A 17,850-nucleotide genomic window follows, 5' to 3' on the forward strand; every position below is an offset into this window, starting at 1 on the left:
ATAAACAAAGTGCCCAACCATAGCTTGGAGTGTCACAGAAAATAAGACTTACTTACCCCAGGACACTCATCTACATATAGCAGATAGCCAAACCAGTACTGAAACGAGAATCAGCAGAGGTAATGGTATATATAAGAGTATATCGTCGATCTGAAAAGGGAGGTAAGAGATGAATCTCTACGACCGATAACAGAGAACCTATGAAATAGACCCCGTAGAAGGAGATCACTGCATTCAAATAGGCAATACTCTCCTCACATCCCTCTGTCATTCACTGCACGCTGAGAGGAAAACCGGGCTCCAACTTGCTGCGGAGCGCATATCAACGTAGAATCTAGCACAAACTTACTTCACCACCTCCATCGGAGGCAAAGTTTGTAAAACTGAATTGTGGGTGTGGTGAGGGGTGTATTTATAGGCATTTTGAGGTTTGGGAAACTTTGCCCCTCCTGGTAGGAATGTATATCCCATACGTCACTAGCTCATGGACTCTTGCTAATTACATGAAAGAAAACAAGTACACACATATATCTCAATCTGACATTTCCCATGGTTGTGTGACTGTTCACATTTTTTCAGGACTATTTTTTCTTTTTCTTTTTCTTTGTACTCGCAATGTTTTTTAACCATTGTTTCACCTTTTATGTTTGATTAATATTGCACATCATTTAGAGATTGTTAATGTGTTTATGGTATACTTTTATATTTTTATTGTACTGAATAATTTATTATTCTTTATATATTTTGGACCCGGCCATTTGTCCTTTGGCGCTTTAATTACCTTCTTTCTGATTATCCATTCATTTGACCGCTAGGGGTCAATTTATTAAAGCAAAGGGTCCCTATAGCATTAGGCGCTTAGTGTTAACTCATACCTTACTAAGAACACCAAGAAATGTAAGTCCTAGATACAGATTTACGAGCCTGTAACATAGTATTAATTACGGAGTCAGAGAAACCTCTATGACTGAGAATCAAGTGTTCAATCTCCATACCTTCAAATTTAAGGATTTGAGATCCTGATGGAAAAAAAGGACCTTACGATAGAAGGTCTGGTCTTAACGGAAGAGTCCACGGTTGGCAAGTAGCCATCCGGACAAGATCAGCATAACAAAACCTGTGAGGCCATGCTGGAGCCACCAGCAGAATAAACGAACGCTCCTTTAGAATCTTGGAAATCACTCTTGGAAGAAGAACTAGAGGCGGAAAGATATAAGCAGGATGATACTTCCAAGGAAGTGACAATGCATCCACTGCTTCCGCCTGAGGATCCCTGGATCAGGACCGATACCTGGGAAGCTTCTTGTTAAGTTGAGAAGCCATCAGATCTATTTCTGGAAGTCCCCATATTTGAACAATCTGAAGAAATACCTCTGGGTGAAGAGACCATTCGCCCGGATGTAGCGTTTGGCGACTGAGATAATCCGCTTCCCAATTGTCTATACCTGGGATATGAACCGCAGAAATTAGACAGGAGCTGGATTCCGCCCATACAAGTATTCGAGAGACTTCTTTCATAGCCAGAGGACTGTGAGTTCCTCCTTGATGATTGACATATGCCACGGTTGTGACATTGTCCGTCTAGAAACAAATGAACGACTCTCTCTTTAGAAGAGGACACGACTGAAGAGCTCTGAAAATTGCACGGAGTTCCAAAATGTTGATTGGTAATCTCGCCTCCTGAGATTCCCAAACCCCTTGTGCTGTCAGAAACCCCCATACAGCTCCCCAACCTGTCAGACTTGCATCTGTTGAGATCACAGTCTAGGTTGGAAGAACAAAAAGAAGCCCCCTGAACTAAACGATGGTGGTCTGTCCACCACGTCAGAGAGTGTCGAACAATCGGTTTTAAAGATATTAATTGAGATATCTTTGTATAATCCCTGCACCAATGGTTCAGCATACAGAGCTGAAGAGGTCGCATGTGAAAACGAGCAAAGGGGATATGGAGAGGGATATGGAGAGAAAAGAAAAAACAGAGTAACCAATCCTGGTTTTCTATATAGGGGTAGCATAAATTTTAGAAATAAAGCAAAGACTACCTCACCGCCTTCTAACTGCTAAAAGCCACCAATACTCTTACTAAAGATATTGACGTGGACACAGTTAGACCCAAATCCTTGCTTGCAGGGAAAAGTACCTTAATATTAAAAGGATTAAATTCTTCTGACACCGACTTCGCACATCCTCCATTAACAAAGGCAAAGACAATGACTGGGGATTATGGGTAAGGGAAGTTACACTTAACAGCTTTGCTGGGGTGCTCTGTGCCTCATCCTGCTGGCCAGGAAATGAATATCTCACTAGTAATTGGAATGACATTGTGGACTCTCCATGCCATAGTTAAGAAAACTACCATTTATAATAAAAAAAAAAAAATAGGTGCATGAGTTTAGGTATTTCAGCAACACACTTTGCTAAACATTACCCAACATCCAGCACATAGCCATTAAATCTCCATAGACAAACATTGGCAGTTCAATGGATCGTACTTAAAAGCTCAGTGACTTTAAACGTAGCGCTGTTTTAGGATGCACCTTTGCCAAAATTCAGTTCTAAAAACTGCTGCCCAGCTAGATCTGCCCTGGTCAACTGAGTGAAAGAGAAAGCATCTAGAGATCAACAGTCCAGCTTTAAAAAAAAAAAAATATCACATGCTGCATCACTCACTACAGAGTCCCAAACTGACTCTAGAAACATGAAGACAAGAACTGGGTCAGGGGCTTCATGAAATGGGTTTCCATAGCTGTACACAAGCCTTATATCAACATGCACAATGCCAAGAATTAGTTATAGAGATGTAAAGCACAATGCCACTGGACTCTGGAGGAGTGGAAATTTGTTCTCTGGAGTGATGAATCACACTTCACTATCTGCAGTCTGATTAAAAACCTAGGTGTGGTGGATACCTACTGTAATGTTTTGTGGAGTAGGGATAATGGTCTAAGGCTAGGTCCCTTAGTTTTAGTGAAGGGTCATCTTAAAGGGATAGAAAGGTCAAAACAGATGAGCATGGGAGCAACACCTTTCCATTGGCAAAAATACTTCTAGAAAAAAATTGCAGCTGCTTATGCATATGTGCTATGAAGGCCTATGCACCTGAATTCAAAACCCCCACTTTTCAGCAGTTGTTTGTATAACAATAATCGATAGAAATTGATAGAGAAATATATATTTTCTATTTTGTGTAATTATTTGGTTGGTTGCACCCCTAAGAAGTAATATAAAAAATAAAAATTGTGTAAGGTGTGCAGAAACATTTGTATTTGTTTTCTGGCACACCACCCCACCCAGTTGCACAGGTGCTCTCATTATAGTACATTGGAAGTGTCTATAAAGCTAGAGAGGCTAATTTTTAGGTGCATAGTTATATCAGGAATGTTACAGCCCAGAAAGGCATCACATTGCAGTGTTAGGAACGGTCAACATTGGAAAACCTTGTAAGTTGGTGACTGGCTTAAAGGGACACTGAACCCAAATTTTTTATTTCGTGATTTGGATAGAGCATGCAATTTTAAGCAACTTTCTAATTTACTTCTATTATCAAATTTTCTTTATCCTCTTGGTATCTTTATTTGAAATGCAAGAATGTAAGTTTAGATGCTGGCCCATTTTTGGTGAACAACATGGGTTGTTCTTGTTGATTGGTGGATAAATTCACCCACCAATAAACAAGTGCTGTCCATGGTTCTGAACCAAACAAATAGCTTAGATGCCTTCTTTTTCAAATAAAGATAGCAAGAGAATGAAGAAAGATTAATAGGAGTAAGTTAGAACGTTGCTTAAAATTGCATGGTCTAACTGAATTAGGAAAGAAAAAATTTGGGTTCAATGTCCCTTTAAAGGGCCATAATACCCAAATGTTTAAACGCTTGAAAGTGATGCAGTATAGCTGTAAAAAGCTGACTAGAAAATATCTCCTGAACATCTCTATGTAAAAAAGAAAGATACAGGTGGCCCTCGTTTTACAACGGTTCAATTTACACCGTTTTAGAATAACAACCTTTTTTTCCAGTCATGTGACTGCTATTGAAAAGCATTGAGAAGCAGTGCATTTATTAAAATAGCCATTAGGTGGAGCTGTCCACTTGTGTTACAGCAAAGCCAAGCAAGCTGAAATTAATCAGTTTAACCAGACCTGAGCTATCGAGCAGATTTCAAAGGAACACGATCTTCCCGTCTATAAATCAGTCCAGATTGGAATGCATAGAAATAACTGTTTGTAGAAAAATGCAAGTGAAGTATGTGTTGTGTGATTATTGTATTAGGTTTATAATGCTGTTTAGCAAATGTTTTCGTTCATTTAACTTAGTTTAATTATATATTCTATGTTGTGTGATTATTTTATTAGGTTTATAATGCTGTTTAGCATTTAAAGTCTTCATTTCAAAGCTTTAAAAATAATGTATTAGATGTTACTTATGACAATTTTGAGAGGGGCCTGGAACCTCTCTCCCTCACTTCCCATTGACTTACATTATAAACTGGGTTTCAATTTACAACGGTTTCGATTTACAACCATTCCTTCTGGAACCTAACCCCGGCGTAAACTGAGGGCTACCTGTATTTTACCTCAAGTTTCTCAGTAGCCACCTTCCATTGTAAAGGATTTCTAAGCAGCATATTAGTATGTCTGTCCTGGGACAGCTTAGGGGGTGAGCCTTGTGCACACTCATATTATTTTCCTATTCCGCTTACTATGAAATCTCATGAGAGTTAAGTCAAATCTCATGAGATCACAGTAAAAGAGTTCATGACCTAAGCACTACTGATGCTGATTGGCTGCTGTTCATTTCTTCATTTTTTTTTTAGTTTTTTACCTGCAGCTGGGAGCAGCTGTGTACAGGTAGCCCTCAGTTTACGCCGGGGTTAGGTTCCAGAAGGAATGGTTGTAAATCGAAACTGTTGTAAATTGAAACCCAGTTTATAATGTAAATCAATGGGAAGTGATGGTGATAGGTTCCAGGCCCCTCTCAAAATTGTCATAAGTTACACGTAATATATTATTTTAAAAGCTTTGAAATGCAGACTTTAAATGCTAGACAGCATTATAAACCTAATAAAATAATCACACAACACAGAATATATCATTAAACTAAGTTAAATAAACAAAAACATTTGCTAAACAGCATTATAAACCTAATAAAATAATCACACAACACAGACTTCACTTGCATTTTTCTGCAAACAGTTCTTTCTATGCATTCCAATCTATAACCGAGTTATAGACAGGAAGATCTTGTTCCTTTGAAATCTGCTTGATAGCTCAGGTCTGGTTAAACTGATTAATTTCAGCTTGCTTGGCTTTGCTGCAACACAAGGGGACAGCTCCACCTACTGGCTATTTTAATAAATGCACTGCTTCTCAATGCTTTTCAATAGCAGTCACATGACTGGAAAAAAAGGTTGTTATTCTGAAACGGTGTAAATTGAACCGTTGTAAAACGAGGGCCACCTGTATAACTTTTTACACAGAACTTATTCTGCTGAGCTGAGGAGATTGTGAAGTAAAATATCTTCCTTTTTTACATAGAGATGCTCAGGTGATATTTTCCTGTCAGCTTTTTACAGTTATACTGCATCAGTTTCAAGTGATTTAGCATATGAGTATTATGTCCCTTTAAGCAAAATATGGCCATATTGTGTGATTAAGATCCCAATTTTAAAATATAAGCTTAGGTGATTTTTTGCAATATTTAAAATGTTTTGATAATATAGAAGTGGATGTGCGGCAATATTTTATTTTGTGTAATTATTTGGTTGGTTGGTTGCACCCCTAAGAAGTAATATTAAAAAAAAACATAATTTATGCTTACCTGATAAATTTATTTCTCTTGTGGTGTATCCAATTCCACGGATCATCCATTACTTGTGGGATATTCTCCTTCGCAACAGGAAGTTGCAAGAGGATCACCCACAGCAGAGCTGCTATATAGCTCCTCCCCTAACTGCCATATCCAGTCATTCGACAGAAACTAGACGAGAAAGGAGAAACCATAGGGTGCAGTGGTGACTGTAGTTTAAAATTTAGACCTGCCTTAAAAGGACAGGGCGGGCCGTGGACTGGATACACCACAAGAGAAATAAATTTATCAGGTAAGCATAAATTATGTTTTCTCGTGTTAGGTGTATCCAGTCCACGGATCATCCATTACTTGTGGGATACCAATACCAAAGCTAAAGTACACGGATGAAGGGAGGGACAAGGCAGGTACTTAAACGGAAGGGACCACTGCCTGTATCAAATTTGTAAAATTTTGAAAAGGTATGAAGCGAAGACCAAGTCGCCGCTTTGCAAATCTGTTCAACAGAAGCCTCATTTTTAAAGGCCCAGGTGGAAGCCACATCTCTAGTAGAATGAGCTGTAATCCTTTCAGGGGGCTGCTGTCCAGCAGTCTCATAGGCTAAGCGTATTACGCTCCGAAGCCAAAAAGAAAGAGAGGTTGCCGAAGCCTTTTGACCTCTCCTCTGTCCAGAGTAAACAACAAACAGGGAAGATGTTTGACGAAAATCTTTAGTCGCTTGTAAGTAAAACTTTAAAGCACGGACTACGTCCAAATCATGTAAAAGACGTTCCTTCTTTGAAGAAGGATTAGGACACAATGATGGAACAACAATCTCTTGATTGATATTCTTGTTGGAAACTACCTTAGGTAAAAACCCAGGTTTTGTACGCAGAACTACTTTATCTGTATGGAAAATCAGATAAGGAGAATCACATTGTAAAGCGGATAACTCAGAGACTCTACGAGCCGAGGAAATAGCCATCAAAAACAGAACTTTCCAAGATAAAAGTTTGATATCAATGGAATGAAGGGGTTCAAACGGAACTCCTTGAAGAACCTTAAGAACCAAGTTTAAGCTCCATGGAGGAGCAACCGGTTTAAACACAGGCTTAATTCTAACCAAAGCCTGACAAAATGCCTGGACGTCTGGAACCTCTGCCAGACGCTTGTGCAAAAGGATAGGCAGAGCAGAAATCTGTCCCTTTAAAGAACTAGCAGATAATCCTTTATCCAAACCCTCTTGGAGAAAGGACAATATCCTAGGAATCCTAACCTTACTCTATGAGTAATTCTTGGATTCACACTAATGAAGATATTTGCGCCATATCTTATGGAAGATTTTCCTGGTTACAGGCTTTCGTGCCTGTATTAAGGTATCAATGACTGACTCGGAGAAGCCACGCCTTAATAAAATCAAGCGTTCAATCTCCAGGCAGTCAGTCTCGGAGAAATTAGATTTGGATGATTGAAAGGACCTTGTAGTAGAAGGTCTTGTCTCAGAGGCAGAGGCCAAGGTGGAAAGGATGTCATGTCCACCAGGTCTGCATACCAGGTCCTGCTTGGCCACGCAGGCGCGATCAAGATCACCAATGCTCTCTCCTGTTTGATTTTGGCAATCAGTCGAGGGAGCAGAGGAAACGGTTCAAACACATAAGCCAGGTTGAAGAACCACGGTGCTGCTAGAGCATCTATCAGCGTCGCTTCTGGGTCCCTGGACCTGGATCCGTAACAAGGAAGCTTGGCGTTCTGGCGAGACGCCATGAGATCCAATTCTGGTGTGCCCCAACGATGAACCAATTGAGCAAACACCTCCGGATGGAGTTCCCACTCCCCCGGATGAAAAGTCTGACGACTTAGAAAATCCGCCTCCCAGTTCTCTACACCTGGGATATGGATCGCTGATAGATGGCAAGAGTGAGTCTCTGCCCAGCGAATTATCTTGGAGACTTCTAACATCGCTAGGGAGCTCCTGGTCCCCCCTTGATGGTTGATGTAAGCCACAGTCGTGATGTTGTCCGACTGAAATCTGATGAACCTCAGGGTTGCTAACTGAGGCCAAGCTAGAAGAGCAATGAATATTGCTCTTAACTCCAGAATATTTATTGGGAGGAGTTTCTCCACCTGAGTCCACGATCCCTGAGCCTTCAGGGAATTCCAGACTGCACCCCAACCTAGAAGGCTGGCATCTGCTGTTACAATTGTCCAATCTGGCCTGCGAAAGGTCATACCTTTGGACAGATGGACCCGAGATAGCCACCAGAGAAGAGAATCGCTGGTCTCTTGATCCAGAATTAGCAGAGGGGACAAATCTGTGTAATCCCCATTCCACTGACTGAGCATGCATAATTGCAGCGGTCTGAGATGTAGGCGCGCAAATGGCACTATGTCCATCGTCGCTACCATTAAGCCGATCACTTCCATGCACTGAGCCACTGAAGGGCGCGGAATGTAGTGAAGAACACGGCAGGAATTAAGAAGCTTTGATAACCTGGACTCCGTCAGGTAAATTTTCATTTCTACAGAATCTATCAGAGTTCCTAGGAAGGAAACCCTTGTGAGGGGTGATAGAGAACGCTTTCCCTTGTTCACTTTCCACCCATGCGACCTCAGAAATGCCAACACTATGTCCGTATGAGATTTGGCAATTTGGAAGTTTGACGCCTGTATCAGGATGTCGTCTAGATAAGGGGCCACTGCTATGCCCCGTGGTCTTAGGACCGCCAGAAGAGATCCCAGAACCTTTGTAAAAATTCTTGGGGCTGTAGCTAACCCGAAGGGAAGAGCCACAAACTGGTAATGCCTGTCTAGAAAGGCAAACCTTAGGAACCAATGATGATCTTTGTGAATCGGTATGTGAAGGTAAGCATCCTTCAAATCCAATGTGGTCATGTACTGACCCTCCTGGATCATAGGTAGGATTGTCCGAATAGTTTCCATTTTGAACGATGGAACTCTGAGGAATTTGTTTAAGATCTTTAGATCCAAAATTGGTCTGAAGGTTCCCTCTTTTTTGGGAACCACAAACAGATTTGAATAAAATCCCTGTCCTTGTTCCATCTGTGGAACTGGATGGATCACTCCCATTATTAGGAGGTCTTGCACACAGCGTAAGAATGCCTCTTTCTTTATCTGGTTTACAGATAATCTCGAAAGGTGAAATCTCCCTTGTGGGGGGGAAGCTTTAAAGTCCAGAAGATATCCCTGAGATATGATCTCCAACGCCCAGGGATCCTGAACATCTCTTGCCCACGCCTGGGCGAAGAGAGAAAGTCTGCCCCCTACTAGATCCGTTGCCGGATAGGGGGCCATTCCTTCATGCTGTCTTAAGAGGCAGCCGCAGGCTTTCTGGCCTGCTTGCCTTTGCTCCAGGCCTGGTTAGATTTCCAGGCCGGCTTGGATTGCGCAAAAGTTCCCTCTTGTTTTGTAGCAGAGGAAGTTGATGCTGCACCTACCTTGAAGTTTCGAAAGGCACGAAAATTAGACTGTTTGGCCCTTGATTTGGCCCTGTCCTGAGGAAGGGTATGACCCTTACCTCCAGTAATGTCAGCAATAATTTCCTTCAAACCAGGCCCGAATAGGGTCTGCCCCTTGAAGGGAATGTTAAGTAATTTAGACTTTGAAGTCACGTCAGCTGACCACGATTTAAGCCATAGCGCCCTACGCGCCTGGATGGCGAATCCAGAATTCTTAGCCGTTAGTTTAGTCAAATGAACAATGGCATCAGAAACAAATGAGTTAGCTAGCTTAAGTGTTCTAAGCTTGTCAAGTATTTCAGTCAATGGAGTAGCTGTCTGAAAGGCCTCTTCCAGAGACTCAAACCAGAACGCCGCAGCAGCAGTGACAGGAGCAATGCATGCAAGGGGCTGCAGGATAAAACCTTGTTGAATAAACATTTTCTTAAGGTAACCTTCTAATTTTTTATCCATTGGATCTGAAAAAGCACAACTGTCCTCGACAGGGATAATGGTACGCTTTGCTAAAGTAGAAACTGCTCCCTCCACCTTAGGGACCGTCTGCCATAAGTCCCGTGTGGTGGCGTCTATTGGAAACATTTTTCTAAAAATAGGAGGGGGGGGAAACGGCACACCGGGTCTGTCCCACTCCTTAGTAATAATTTCTGTAAACCTTTTAGGTATTGGAAAAACGTCAGTACACACCGGCACCGCGTAGTATTTATCCAGTCTACACAATTTCTCTGGCACTGCAATTGTGTCACAGTCATTCAGAGCAGCTAAAACCTCTCCAAGCAACACCCGGAGGTTCTCAAGCTTAAATTTAAAAGTAGACATATCTGAATCAGGTTTCCCCGAGTCAGAGACGTCACCCACAGACTGAAGCTCTTCCTCAGCTTCTGCATATTGTGACGCAGTATCAGACATGGGCCTTAAAACATCTGCGCGCTCTGTATTACGTCTAACCCCAGAGCTATCGCGCTTTCCTCTGAATTCAGGCAGTCTGGCTAATACCGCTGACAGGGTATTATCCATGATTGCCGCCATGTCCTGCAAAGTAATCGCTATGGGCGTCTGATGTACTTGGCGCCATTTTAGCGTGAGTCCCTTGAGCGGGAGTCAAATGGTCCGACACGTGGGGAGAGTTAGTCGGCATAACTTCCCCCTCGTCAGAATCCTCTAGTGATAATTCTTTTAAAGATAACAGCTGATCTTTATTGTTTAAAGTGAAATCAATACATTTAGTACACATTCTCCTATGGGGTTCCACCATGGCTTTTAAACATAATGAACAAGGAGTTTCCCCTATGTCAGACATGTTTATACAGACTAGCAATGAGACTAGCAAGCTTGGAAAACACTTTAAATCAAGTTAACAAGCAATATAAAAAAACGTTACTGTGCCTTTAAGAGAAACAAATTTTGCCAAAATTTGAAATAACAGTGAAAAAAGGCAGTTAAACTAACGAAATGTTTACAGTGTATGTAACAAGTTAGCAGAGCATTGCACCCACTTGCAAATGGATGATTAACCCCTTAATACAAAAAACAGATTGACAAAACGAAAAAACATAATTTATGCTTACCTGATAAATTCCTTTCTTCTGTTGTGTGATCAGTCCACGGGTCATCATTACTTCTGGGATATAACTCCTCCCCAACAGGAAATGCAAGAGGATTCACCCAGCAGAGCTGCATATAGCTCCTCCCCTCTACGTCAGTCCCAGTCATTCGACCAAGAAACAACGAGAAAGGAGTAACCAAGGGTGAAGTGGTGACTGGAGTATAATTTAAAAGATATTTACCTGCCTTAAAACAGGGCGGGCCGTGGACTGATCACACAACAGAAGAAAGGAATTTATCAGGTAAGCATAAATTATGTTTTCTTCTGTTATGTGTGATCAGTCCACGGGTCATCATTACTTCTGGGATACCAATACCAAAGCAAAAGTACACGGATGACGGGAGGGATAGGCAGGCTCATTATACAGAAGGAACCACTGCCTGAAGAACCTTTCTCCCAAAAATAGCCTCCGAAGAAGCAAAAGTGTCAAATTTGTAAAATTTGGAAAAAGTATGAAGCGAAGACCAAGTTGCAGCCTTGCAAATCTGTTCAACAGAGGCCTCATTCTTAAAGGCCCAAGTGGAAGCCACAGCTCTAGTGGAGTGAGCTGTAATTCTTTCAGGAGGCTGCTGTCCAGCAGTCTCATAGGCTAAACGTATTATGCTACGAAGCCAAAAAGAGAGAGAGGTAGCAGAAGCTTTTTGACCTCTCCTCTGTCCAGAGTAAACGACAAACAAGGAAGAAGATTGGCGAAAATCTTTAGTTGCCTGCAAGTAGAACTTGAGGGCACGAACTACATCCAGATTGTGTAAAAGACGTTCCTTCTTTGAAGAAGGATTTGGACACAAGGATGGGACAACAATCTCTTGATTGATGTTCCTGTTAGTGACTACCTTAGGTAAGAACCCAGGTTTAGTACGCAGAACTACCTTGTCTGAGTGAAAAATCAGATAAGGGGAATCACAATGTAAGGCTGATAACTCAGAGACTCTTCGAGCCGAGGAAATAGCCATTAAAAACAGAACTTTCCAAGATAACATTTTTATATCAATGGAATGAAGGGGTTCAAACGGAACACCCTGTAAAACGTTAAGAACTAAGTTTAAACTCCATGGTGGAGCAACAGCTTTAAACACAGGCTTGATCCTAGCTAAAGCCTGACAAAAGGACTGGACGTCTGGATTTTCTGACAGACGTCTGTGTAACAAGATGGACAGAGCTGAAATCTGTCCCTTTAATGAACTAGCTGATAAACCCTTTTCTAAACCTTCTTGTAGAAAAGACAATATCCTAGCGATCCTAACCTTACTCCAGGAGTAACCTTTGGATTCGCACCAGTATAGGTATTTCCGCCATATTTTATGGTAAATCCTTCTGGTAACAGGCTTCCTAGCCTGAATCAGGGTATCAATAACCGACTCAGAAAAACCACGTTTTGATAAAATCAAGCGTTCAATTTCCAAGCAGTCAGCTTCAGAGAAGTTAGATTTTGATGTTTGAATGGACCCTGTATCAGAAGGTCCTGTCTCAGAGGTAGAGACCAAGGCGGACAGGATGACATGTCCACTAGATCTGCATACCAAGTCCTGCGTGGCCAAGCAGGTGCTATTAGAATTACTGATGCTCTCTCCTGTTTGATTTTGGCAATCAATCGAGGAAGCAGCGGGAAGGGTGGAAACACATAAGCCATCCTGAAGTTCCAAGGTGCTGTCAAAGCATCTATCAGAACTGCTCCCGGATCCCTGGATCTGGACCCGTAGCGAGGAAGTTTGGCGTTCTGGCGAGACGCCATGAGATCTATCTCTGGTTTGCCCCAACGTCGAAGTATTTGGGCAAAGACCTCCGGATGAAGTTCCCACTCCCCCGGATGAAGAGTCTGGCGACTCAAGAAATCCGCCTCCCAGTTCTCCACTCCCGGGATGTGGATTGCTGACAGGTGGCAAGAGTGAGACTCTGCCCAGCGAATTATCTTTGATACTTCCATCATTGCTAGGGAGCTTCTTGTCCCTCCCTGATGGTTGATGTAAGCTACAGTCGTGATGTTGTCCGACTGAAACCTGATGAACCCCCGAGTTATTAACTGGGGCCAAGCCAGAAGGGCATTGAGAACTGCTCTCAATTCCAGATGTTTATTGGAAGGAGACTCTCCTCCTGATTCCATAGTCCCTGAGCCTTCAGAGAATTCCAGACAGCGCCCCAACCTAGTAGGCTGGCGTCTGTTGTTACAATTGTCCAGTCTGGCCTGCTGAATGGCATTCCCCTGGACAGGTGTGGCCGATGAAGCCACCATAGAAGAGAATTTCTGGTCTCTTGATTCAGATTCAGAGTAGGGGACAAATCTGAGTAATCCCCATTCCACTGACTTAGCATGCATAGTTGCAGCGGTCTGAGGTGTAGGCGTGCAAAAGGTACTATGTCCATTGCCGCTACCATTAAGCCGATCACCTCCATGCATTGAGCTACTGACGGGTGTTGAATGGAATGAAGGACGCGGCATGCATTTTGAAGTTTTGTTAACCTGTCTTCTGTCAGGTAAATCTTCATTTCTACAGAATCTATAAGAGTCCCCAAGAATGGAACTCTTGTGAGAGGAAAGAGAGAACTCTTCTTTTCGTTCACTTTCCATCCATGCGACCTTAGAAATGCCAGAACTAACTCTGTATGAGACTTGGCAGTTTGAAAGCTTGAAGCTTGTATTAGAATGTCGTCTAGGTACGGAGCTACCGAAATCCCTCGCGGTCTTAGTACCGCTAGAAGGGCACCCAGAACCTTTGTGAAGATTCTTGGAGCCGTAGCCAATCCGAATGGAAGAGCTACAAACTGGTAGTGCCTGTCTAAGAAGGCAAACCTTAGATACCGGTGATGATCTTTGTGGATCGGTATGTGAAGGTAAGCATCCTTTAAATCCACTGTGGTCATGTACTGACCCTCTTGGATCATGGGTAAAATAGTCCGAATAGTTTCCATTTTGAACGATGGAACTCTTAGTAATTTGTTTAGAGTCTTTAAATCTAAGATTGGCCTGAAAGTTCCCTCTTTTTTGGGAACCACAAACAGGTTTGAGTAGAACCCTTGTCCTTGTTCCGACCACGGAACCGGATGGATCACTCCCATTGTTAACAGATCTTGTACGCAGCGTAGAAACGCTTCTTTCTTTATCTGGTTTGTTGACAACCTTGACAGATGAAATCTCCCTCTTGGGGGAGATAATTTGAAGTCTAGAAGGTATCCCTGAGATATGATCTCTAGTGCCCAGGGATCCTGAACATCTCTTGCCCAGGCCTGGGCGAAGAGAGAGAGTCTGCCCCCTACTAGATCCGGTCCCGGATCGGGGGCTCTCGGTTCATGCTGTCTTTGGGGCAGCAGCAGGTTTCCTGGCCTGCTTGCTTTTGTTCCAGGACTGGTTAGGCTTCCAGCCTTGCCTGTAACGAGCAACAGCTCCTTCCTGTTTTGGTGCAGTGGAGGTTGATGCTGCTCCTGTTTTGAAATTCCGAAAGGGACGAAAATTAGACTGTCTAGCCTTAGCTTTGGCCTTGTCTTGAGGTAGGGCGTGGCCCTTACCTCCCGTAATGTCAGCGATAATTTCTTTCAAACCGGGCCCGAATAAGGACTGCCCCTTGAAAGGTATATTAAGTAATTTGGACTTAGAAGTAACATCAGCTGACCAGGATTTTAGCCACAGTGCCCTGCGTGCCTGTATGGCGAATCCTGAGTTCTTAGCCGTAAGTTTGGTTAAATGTACTACGGCCTCCGAAATGAAAGAATTAGCTAGTTTAAGGACTCTAAGCCTGTCCGTAATGTCGTCTAGCGTAGAGGAACTAAGGTTCTCTTCAAGCGACTCAATCCAAAATGCTGCCGCAGCCGTAATCGGCGCGATACATGCAAGGGGTTGTAATATAAAACCTTGTTGAACAAACATTTTCTTAAGGTAACCCTCTAATTTTTTATCCATTGGATCTGAGAAAGCACAGCTATCCTCCACCGGGATAGTGGTACGCTTAGCTAAAGTAGAAACTGCTCCCTCCACCTTGGGGACCGTTTGCCATAAGTCCCGAGTGGTGGCGTCTATTGGAAACATCTTTCTAAATATTGGAGGGGGTGAGAACGGCACACCGGGTCTATCCCACTCCTTAGTAACAATTTCAGTTAGTCTCTTAGGTATAGGAAAAACGTCAGTACTCGCCGGTACCGCAAAGTATTTATCCAACCTACACAGTTTCTCTGGTATTGCAACAGTGTTACAATCGTTGAGAGCTGCTAAGACCTCCCCTAGTAGTACACGGAGGTTCTCCAATTTAAATTTAAAATTTGAAATATCTGAGTCCAATCTGTTTGGATCAGAACCGTCACCCACAGAATGAAGCTCTCCGTCCTCATGCTCTGCGAGCTGTGACGCAGTATCAGACATGGCCCTAGCATTGTCAGCGCACTCTGTTCTCACCCCAGAGTGATCACGCTTGCCTCTTAGTTCAGGTAATTTAGACAAAACTTCAGTCATAACAGTAGCCATATCTTGTAATGTTATCTGTAATGGCCGCCCAGATGTACTAGGCGCCAAAATATCACGCACCTCCCGGGCGGGAGATGCAGGTACTGTCGCGTGAGGCGAGTTAGTCGGCATAACTCTCCCCTCGCTGTTTGGTGAAATTTGTTCACATTGTACAGATTGACTTTTATTTAAAGTAGCATCAATACAGTTAGTACATAAATTTCTATTGGGCTCCACCTTGGCATTGGAACAAATGACACAGATATCTTCCTCTGAGTCAGACATGTTTAACACACTAGCAAAAAACTTACAACTTGGTTATAATCTTTTTTAGCAAAAAACGTACTGTGCCTCAAAGAGGTACTAACGATTAAATGACAGTTGAAATAATGAACTGAAAAACAGTTATTGCATCAAATTTTAAAACAACACAACTTTTAGCAAAGGTTTGTTCCCATTAGTAAAAAACAACACTAATTAAATTTGTACATAAGAAAACAAAACAACGTTTTTTTTTTTTATACACAGTCACTATAAGAATTCTCACAGCTCTGCTGAGAGAATTTACCTCCCTTCAAAGAAGTTTGAAGACCCCTGAGATCTGTCAGAAATGAACCGGATCATGCAGGACATATAAAAGTAGCTGACTGGAATTTTTTGATGCGTAGCAAAGAGCGCCAAAAACGGCCCCTCCCTCTCCCACACAGCAGTGAAGAGAAACGAAACTGTCACAATTAAAGCAAAAAACTGCCAAGTGGAAAATAATGCCCAAACATTTATTCACACAGTACCTCAGCAATGTAAACGATTCTACATTCCAGCAAAAACGTTTAACATGAGAATAGTTATTAAAAGGATTAGTGACCTTAACACAGTAGTTCCGGTGAAATACCATCCCCAGAATACTGAAGTGTATACATACATGTCATTTTAACGGTATGGCAGGCTTTTCTCATCAATTCCATTCAGAAAATAAAAACTGCCACATACCTCAATGCAGATTCATCTGCCCGCTGTCCCCTGATCTGAAGCCTTTACCTCCCTCAGATGGTCGAGAACAGCAATATGATCTTAACGACTCCGGTTAAAATCATAGTAAAAAATCTCTGTCAGATTCTTCCTCAAACTCTGCCAGAGAAGTAATAACACGCTCCGGTGCTATTTTAAAATAACAAACTTTTGATTGAAGTCATAAAAACTAAGTATAATCACCATAGTCCTCTCACACATCCTATCTAGTCGTTGGGTGCAAGAGAATGACTGGGACTGACGTAGAGGGGAGGAGCTATATGCAGCTCTGCTGGGTGAATCCTCTTGCATTTCCTGTTGGGGAGGAGTTATATCCCAGAAGTAATGATGACCCGTGGACTGATCACACATAACAGAAGAAATATGTTTTTTAAGCAGTCATAACTGCCACAGCTCCTACTTTTGAAGCCTTTTGAGCCCTTCAGAGATGTCCTATAGCATGCAGGGGACTGCTGAGGGAAGCTGAATGTCACAGTTTGTAATTTTAACTGCACCAACTGTAACTTTTATACTATAACAGCCTCAGGAAACTGTTTCTAGGCAAAAATAAAGCCAGCCATGTGGAAAAAACTAGGCCCCAATAAGTTTTATCTCCAAAGCATATATAAAAACGATTAAACATGCCAGCAAACGTTTTATATTGCACATTAATCAGAGTATATACCTCTGATAGCAAGCCTGATACTAGTCGCTATTAAATCACTGTATTTAGGCTTTAACTTACATTAATCCGGTATCAGCAGCATTTTCTAGCAAATTCCATCCCTAGACAAACTTAACAGCACATACCTTATTGCAGGATACCCTGCACGCCATTCTCCCTCTGAAGTTACCTCACTCCTCAGACATATGTGAGAACGGCAGTGGATCTTAGTTACTTCTGCTAAGATCATAGAAAAACGCAGGTAGATTCTTCTTCTAAATGCTGCCTGAGATAAAATAGTACACTCCGGTACCATTTAAAAACAAACTTTTGATTGAAGAAAAAACTAACTATATTTTACCACTTTCCTCTAACTACCTCCAGCTATGTTGAGAGCTTGCAAGAGAATGACTGGATATGGCAGTTAGGGGAGGAGCTATATAGCAGCTCTGCTGTGGGTGATCCTCTTGCAACTTCCTGTTGGGAAGGAGAATATCCCACAAGTAATGGATGATCCGTGGACTGGATACACCTAACAAGAGAAATAAAATTTGTAAGGTGTACAAAAACATTTGTATTTGTAGATATATATATATATATATTATTTTTTTATTTATATATATTTTATACACACACACACACGTGTATATATTAAATATCGATATAGTCTATCCACAATTTGTTGTAGCTGAGTGCCAATATGTATACTCTCAGTTCAGTGGTCTTCACTGATCTTTTACTAGTTTAGTTTGTATGCAGCACCTATTTTCCACAATATTGTACACAATTGTTTATAAAATACACAGTAGTAAGGAGATTACAACCAATAAGTAGTGCCATTGATTTCTTGTTGCATAGGATTATATTAACAGACCTAGTTTCCTATT

At 42.0% G+C, this 17,850-nt stretch overlaps 1 protein-coding gene across 1 annotated transcript in view; it reads right to left on the reverse strand.

Annotated features, from left to right (window-relative positions):
* The window catches only part of CHD1 (chromodomain helicase DNA binding protein 1), a gene marked incomplete in the record, with an annotated part of 628,386 nt that overhangs the window by 487,826 nt on the left and 122,710 nt on the right, over positions 1–17,850 (reverse strand).

The sequence above is a fragment of the Bombina bombina genome, chromosome 2 (genome assembly GCF_027579735.1).
Source record: "Bombina bombina isolate aBomBom1 chromosome 2, aBomBom1.pri, whole genome shotgun sequence".
NCBI lineage: Eukaryota > Metazoa > Chordata > Amphibia > Anura > Bombinatoridae > Bombina > Bombina bombina.